Below are 7,464 nucleotides of genomic sequence, written 5' to 3'. Positions count from 1 at the left end.
AGTGAGCTGCTGGTATCCTGGAAGGGTTGAGACATGTGGGGGAGATGGAGGAGCAGTGTGCCTCCCTGCCTAGTGAATCTGGTTCTGGGTCCAGCTACAGCCTCATGGAACTGCCCCCAGCCAGGTGCTCTCCTCTCCTCCACAGCAGTGTCTTAAAGACAATGTCTCCCAGTTGCTTCCTGTTGAAGGATAGCGGTTACAGAATGATGACACAGATTCAACACTGCAGCAGGTTTGTACAAGGCTGTCTTCCTGATAAAAATGAAAACCTCTCCACAGTTCAACACTGATTTGACTGGTAGCATCATTTTGCGGGGAGACTATTTACAGATGCAGCAGAGTTATCAATCGAACACACAATCCGGGTCCAATGTCACTTCTACTCATTATGGTAATAGTTAATACATGCAAATGAAAACATTCCGGCAATTTGATTTCTTTGAAGATAGTTTGCATATTGTCCTGGCCATGAAGATGGAACACTTTCTCTCCCTCAGCTTCAATTTATGCAAGGCTAGTTAGTTCATTTTTATCATGTCCCAGTTCATTTCTAGGGCTACTGGAATGAGTTCTCCCCCTCACTACTTAACTCATTAGGATTCAGGTACCATAAGCAGATTTTTCACGCTATTGGTGTTTTTCTTAATTAAGAAACAAATGAATTCTCCCCAGCAAAATAGATGGAACACCAGGATAGGGTGCCAGGGGCCAGATGCAGTGCGGCTTAATTAGAAGTCACTCTATTGTCTGAGCTTTTTTTAATGAACCTCCAATCTAAATGGATATCAAAAAACCTTCTAGTAGAAAAAAAATACAGTTCATTTAAAATAATACGAAAATAAAAGATAATGAAAGACAGAAGATACAGCACCGGGCTCACACCTAAAGTTCAGAGAACACGGTGCACTTGTCACCTCTGGATGAGGCCCGTTTAAATGTCTCAATCCCTTACGCTCCTCTCTGCTCTGTTCTGCTCCACAGCCCCTCCAGCTATGTCTAGTATTGTGCCAAGCCTACACAGCAACACTAGTTTCAACTTCTCATCAAAGGTGGAGGTTCCATTAGCCTGTGGATAGGTATCAACTAACTGCTTCTGAAAGACTTGCAGCTGTCAATTTTCTCTCGTAGTAGAAACAATTTGGTTGGTGTTGATAATCATCATACTGGAATCATCATCAGCAGCAATATAACTTTCCAGTTAGATAGTTCAAGGTGTTCCTCTATACATTTTAACATTTAGGAGTGATACTAACGATATTACATTTTGATGTCACCTGAGATGAAACAACAATTCATGAGGCGAAACTCGTTCTAAAGGGAGACAAAAAAGAAAAACTTCAGTTCCGTTTTGATGCGTTTTTGAAAGAGACGAACTTGTGTGAAGCAAAATCATTAAGGTCAGCTTGCTGCTGCTGCCTGTGTTGGGTTGGGTGGCTGTTTTGACTGAAATAAAAACCCTAGCATGTGCACATGTTCTGCCAAACCCATCAGTTCTTCTTCAGACGGCATGGCTTAGAAGCTCCCCGAGGACGGCCCAGTGCCCACTGATACGGGCCCAGGAACCGTCCATCTTGTCCAGGCCAAGTATCCCCGTGCCCAAGGGCTGTGCCATCAATTTCCACAACTAGTGCCAGGACTGGATCCAACCCAGGCCCTGCAATCCATTTCAAAGGCTTTTTTATGGATCAGGTATGCAGTGTGATTTCCCTTTCCCTTTGTAATGCAGCGTGTCAAAGGTGAGCTAGGCCGACTTTTAAGTCATATAGTCGTTTTTTCGTTTCATTTGGGTAGAGAACACATAATTGATTTCAGAGTTTCCAAATGTCATGTTGGAAGAGATTAGGTGGAACGAAAAACTGCCTTGAAATCAACTGTTATATATGGGTGAGTTGATTCAGAAGGTAGGTATCCTCCACTATTGACGCTTTGATCATTAAGAAGGTAGTCATTCATCTAGAGCTAAACAAGTATTACGAGAGCTTCTCTGGCCAATAGAATGGCCAGGGGAATGTGTGTGCTGTGTACTACCTTCTCCATTACTAGAGGAACACAATCACACTGGAGGGTGATTTAAGACAACCCCCATTTTAACATTGCATTCTTATTACTTTTAGAATGAGTTTAAAAGATGTGTAAAAACCTGTTTACCGCAGCATGCATCCATGCATAGAGTTTACAGAAATTGTGTTGTTTCTATGTTAATTATTTGCATGTTAATTCCAGCGTAGAGTTCAGACAGTGCAAACTGATCTGTTAAAGGAAGTTACTTCCTCCCTTATTAAAAAGTCATGTTTTAAACACCTCTACTTATCCTCAAAATTACCATAATCCCTGCGATGCTCACCCATGTGCTTTCTCTCTTTTATTTACAGCATTACTTGTTTATTTATATCTCTGAATGAGATTAGAGAAACAGATTATAGCGCAGACCCATGAATAGCCATCAAAGACTGCGACGGGACAATGTAAGTCTCTCACTGATCTCTCTGTCTGTCTGTCTGTCTGTCTGTCTGTCTGTCTGTCTGTCTGTCTGTCTGTCTGTCTGTCTGTCTGTCTGTCTGTCTGTCTGTCTGTCTGTCTGTCTGTCTGTCTGTCTGTCTGTCTGTCTGTCTGTCTGTCTGTCTGTCTGTCTGTCTGTCTGTCTGTCTGTCTGTCGGTGGAGTAGCAGAGCAATACATGTTGCTTCATCTACTCTACATAGTATGACAGCAATGACACACAATCCTCCGGGACAGACAGACACACGGCAGGTTAACATACCAATGTAATATACGCTAGTACATTACCACTTGTCCTCTAATGCTACAACATTATCTTGGATCCCAAGGAGGACGTGCTAGAGAAACCCTCAGTACAACACAATGACATCAGTAACCTAGTTGCATAAGCCTAGTGATAGTATACCAAGGCAGGCGCAGTCTGCTTGACAGCTCAAAATAAAATCGGTGGCACGGAAATATAGATGAATTATATGGATTATTAAAATGAGGTTAATATGCCAACTAACTGTGAACACCGAACATGCCAAATGCATGACGACGTCAGCTTACTCCACACACACATTCACTCCAGTATGACACCTTCTCTTCCCACTGATTTACAAACACACCTTTTGACAACTGAATTGTCACAAGCGTTCTGTCTAACGTTGAAACGAACGTCTCAAATAGGAAGTCATCTGACCAATTACTGTTGGCAGGACGGAGAGGCCTGTCATAGTGATTATTCATGAAGAAAGGAAAAACCTAGCAAAAGAGTAACAGCACTGACTTTCATGCCAAAGAGTAAATAAACATAGTTAAAAACACACCAAAGACAAAAACTGACATCAGCCACAGTTTTGAGAAACAGTGGAAACTAAAAGTTAGTGAGGAGTAAAGGCAGATTTTCCTGTGGCTGCATGGATCTTGGGGCGGAGGGTTGGTTGGTTGCCTAATTATTTATCCTACTGGCTTTATGGCTCTCATTAATTTCCCCTCTCTTTACCTTCCATTGAAAGTCTGAATTCAACCTGCATCTGGTGCAGATAACGACCATGCGGCCGGGGTCCACGCAGTCCCCTCCCCTCCCCTCACCCACACCTTCACAAGAGAAAAGGAGCGCTCTTTCATAGAGACTCACAGGATAATGGTGTTAGAAATAGGCCAGGCACTTTGTGGCGCGCTTAAAAAAAATAGCCAGTGGAATTTGTTGAGCTGCATGTATCTCTTCATTCAGTGGAATCTACAGCGACTTCAGAAAGTATTCATACCCCCTGACATATTCAACATTTTGTTGTGTTACAGCCTGACATTCAAAATGGATTAAATACATATCACCAATCTACACTCAATACCCCATAATGACAAAGTGAAAACATGTTTTTAGAAATTGTAGCAGAAAATATGTAATTTCCATGTTAGAATGAGTATGTCTATGTCTCTAAGAGCTTTGCACACCTGGATTGAACCATATTTGCCAATTATTCTTTTAAAAATTCTTCAAGCTCTGTAAAATTTGTTGTTGATCATTGCTAAACAGCCATTTTTAAGTCTTGACATAGATTTTCAATCTCCCAGTGTCTGGTGAAAAGCAGACTGAACCAGGTTTTCCTCAAGGATTTTGTCTCCTGAAAAACTCTCCGGTCCTTAACGATTACAAGCATACCCATAACATGATGTAGTCACCACTATGATTCAAAATATGGATGGTGGTACTCAGTAATATGTTGTATTGGATTTGCCCCAAATATAACACTGTATTCAGGACAAAAAGTGAATTGCTTTGCCACGTTTTTTGTAGTATTACGTCAGTGCCTTGTTGCAAACAGGATGTATGTTTTGGAATATTTTTATTCTGTACAGGCTACCTTCTTTTCACTCTGTCAATTAGGTTAGTGTTGTGGAGTAACTACAATGTTGTTGATCCATCCCCAGCTTTTTCCTATCACAGCCATTAAACTCCGTAACTGTTTTAAAGTCACCATTGGCCTCATGGTGAAATCCCTGAGCGGTTTCCTTCCTCTCCCTGGCAACTGAGTTACGGAGGATGCCTGTATCTTTGTAGTGACTGGGTGTATTGATACACCATCCAGTTAATAATTAATAACTTCGCCATGCTCAAAGGGATATTCAATGTCTGGGTTTAAATTTTTTACCCCATCTACCAATAGGTGCCCTTCTTTACGCGGCTTTGTAAAACCTCCCTGGTTTGAAATGCACTGCTCGACTGAGGGACGTTACAGATACTTGTGTATGTGGGGTACAGAGACGATGTAGTCATTCAAAACTCATGTTAAACACTATTATTGCACACAGACTGAGTCCATGCAACTTATTATGTGACTTGTTAAGCACATTGTTACTCCTGAACTTACTCAGGCTTGCCATAACAAAGAGGTTTAATACTTATTGATTCAAGACATTTCAGATTTATATTTAGAAAAAAATTGAAAAGCCTAATTCCACTCTGACATTATGGTGACAAAAAATGTTTTTTTTAATCAATTTTAAATTCAGGATGCAAAACAACAAAATGTATAAAAAGTCAAGGTGTGAATGTTTTCAGAAGGCACAGTATGGCAATCTTACTGTATCACACTGCAAAGACATTGTAACAGAAAAATAACAAGTTGGAGAGAGGGAGAGAGGTAGAGTGAGATGGAGAGATGGAGAGTCATGGACATCATTGAACAACTCAGTAGTCACTGATTTCTATTTTAGCACGATCACACACACTAACACATTTGAAAGAGACCATTTTTTTAAAGAGGCTGCTGTCAGAGATTTTGGGAAGATGGCCGTCTCCCAGGCCTGTGGTGTAGTACTAAGATCACACCCCAGCAGGGATAGGGAGATCTGGGCCAGCAGGGCTGTAATAGGGGCATCTGTCCTTCCCTCCTGTCCCCAATCTGGAACCCCACCCCGTTCCTCTCTGCTCTGCTCCACCAGACTCACCTTAGGCCAACACGGACAACAACCCTGACCTGCATGCTATTCATTTACAAACCACTAACTAAACGACCAATTGGAGCTGTTCCTCCAGCCGAGGAGCCAAGAAGCAAAGTGAATTGATAGAGATGCTTTCACCGCCCGATCGGTCACACTTTCAAACCAGCAGAGACACAGTGGGAAAGAATTGGTGAAAAGCAAATACAGTCAGGGAGTAGAACTTCAAAAGGCAGTTAGACGGTACAGACTACATAGACAGTAGAACGCTGCATAATACACAACACACAGAAAAGGTTTAAAGAACTCTGGGTGATTGCTTTCAAGTTTGTCTTTACAGGGGTAGCTGGGCCATTCATTTCTCTATTTTGCAATGCATAGGAAAATAAATATTGCAGTCTTTGATGGCTCGTGAATTTGTACAGTTCTCAGCGTGTCAGGCAAACATTTTCTTTCTTGTGTTTTTCACTCCCATATGTTATGCCTTGGGCCTACTGACAGAGATATCTGTCAGACGTGGAAAACTCCCAAACAGCCCAAAAATACAAGACGTAGGCTACATTTGCATTCAATTCAACAAATGCTTCCCGTCATTGTGCACTGTTGCATGAGGCACTTTAGGCATATTAATATTACCAATGAATTTCATTGAAAATAAGTATTTTCACAATAGATGTCTCTTTCCACTGCCCTGGCTCTGTCCCTCAGTCCTGGGGCCATTGTCAGAGCCAAGAGGTCATGAGTCTGGCCAGTCAAGATAAAACACACACACACACACACACACACACACACACACACACACACACACACGCACACACACACACACACACACACACACACACACACACACACACACACACACACACACACACACACACACACACACACACACACACACACACACACACACACACACATGATGAGATTAACTATCTGAGAGAAGAGGGATGCATCGTCTCTCTCACTGACTGACTGGCGGACGGAAGACAACAAGCTGGAGGTAGAACCGTAAACACTACCATCCCTATCCTTACAGGTCACCTGGTTGCTCCTCTGCCAATAGATGCACTGATGGGACAAATTAAATGATTCCCATAGGGTTAATTAAGAGAATAATCTGTCACAAATAGGACTTAAGTCATTGGATATATAACATCACATTCAATAATATGAATAGTCTACATGTAACATTGCCACCTAGGGCCTAGGTTTTGCTGATCAAAGCAGTGAAAAGGGATAAGATGCTGTTCATTTAGTACAGTACATATTAGTGTTGTCCCCTTCTGCATGTATCATACAGTACTGGAAGTCCTATTTGATTGATCAGAGAGCACAAATAGTTATTCACCCGTTTTACTATAGTATATGGTCTGGAGATGTAGGCAGGTTATTACTGAGTTGGTCAATATACATCACTTCCCCCAAAGGATTACACTTGTTATCTGAAATGATATACAATAAAGTATGACCCCAGAAATACCAGTGGAGTCGAGTGCATGTGGATCTGGCTTATACAACAAAAAATAACATTTTATTGGAATTAAGATCACAGTCAAGATTACCTGAGGAAACAGCAGTGAGATTTCTGTTTCTGCTCCCCTCCTTCCACATCCTGCACGTTATTCTTTCACTCTTGGGAGCCGCTGTGTGTGTGTGTGTGTGTGTGTGTGTGTGTGTGTGTGTGTGTGTGTGTGTGTGTGTGTGTGTGTGTGTGTGTGTGTGTGTGTGTGTGTGTGTGTGTGTGTGTGTGTGTGTGTGTGTGTGTGTGTGTGTGTGCACCACTATGATGTGTGAAGGCTGTTGGGGATGGCTATACATTTCAGAGACACGCCCCATTACATTCTCTCAGTATGTTTCTGGAACGGCACACACACACACACACACACACACACACACACACACACACACACACACACACACACACACACACACGCACACTATGTCTATTAGTTGTACACAGGCAGGAGAGAGTCACAGTGACATGGACAGTGGACAGAGAACAGTTACAGTACACACACTGCTGTTACTCCATGGATAC

The sequence above is a fragment of the Salvelinus namaycush genome, chromosome 37 (assembly GCF_016432855.1).
Source record: "Salvelinus namaycush isolate Seneca chromosome 37, SaNama_1.0, whole genome shotgun sequence".
In the NCBI taxonomy this organism is placed as follows: Eukaryota; Metazoa; Chordata; class Actinopteri; order Salmoniformes; family Salmonidae; genus Salvelinus; species Salvelinus namaycush.
The sequence above is the reverse complement of the archived record's forward strand: the minus strand, read 5'-3'. Positions refer to the sequence as shown.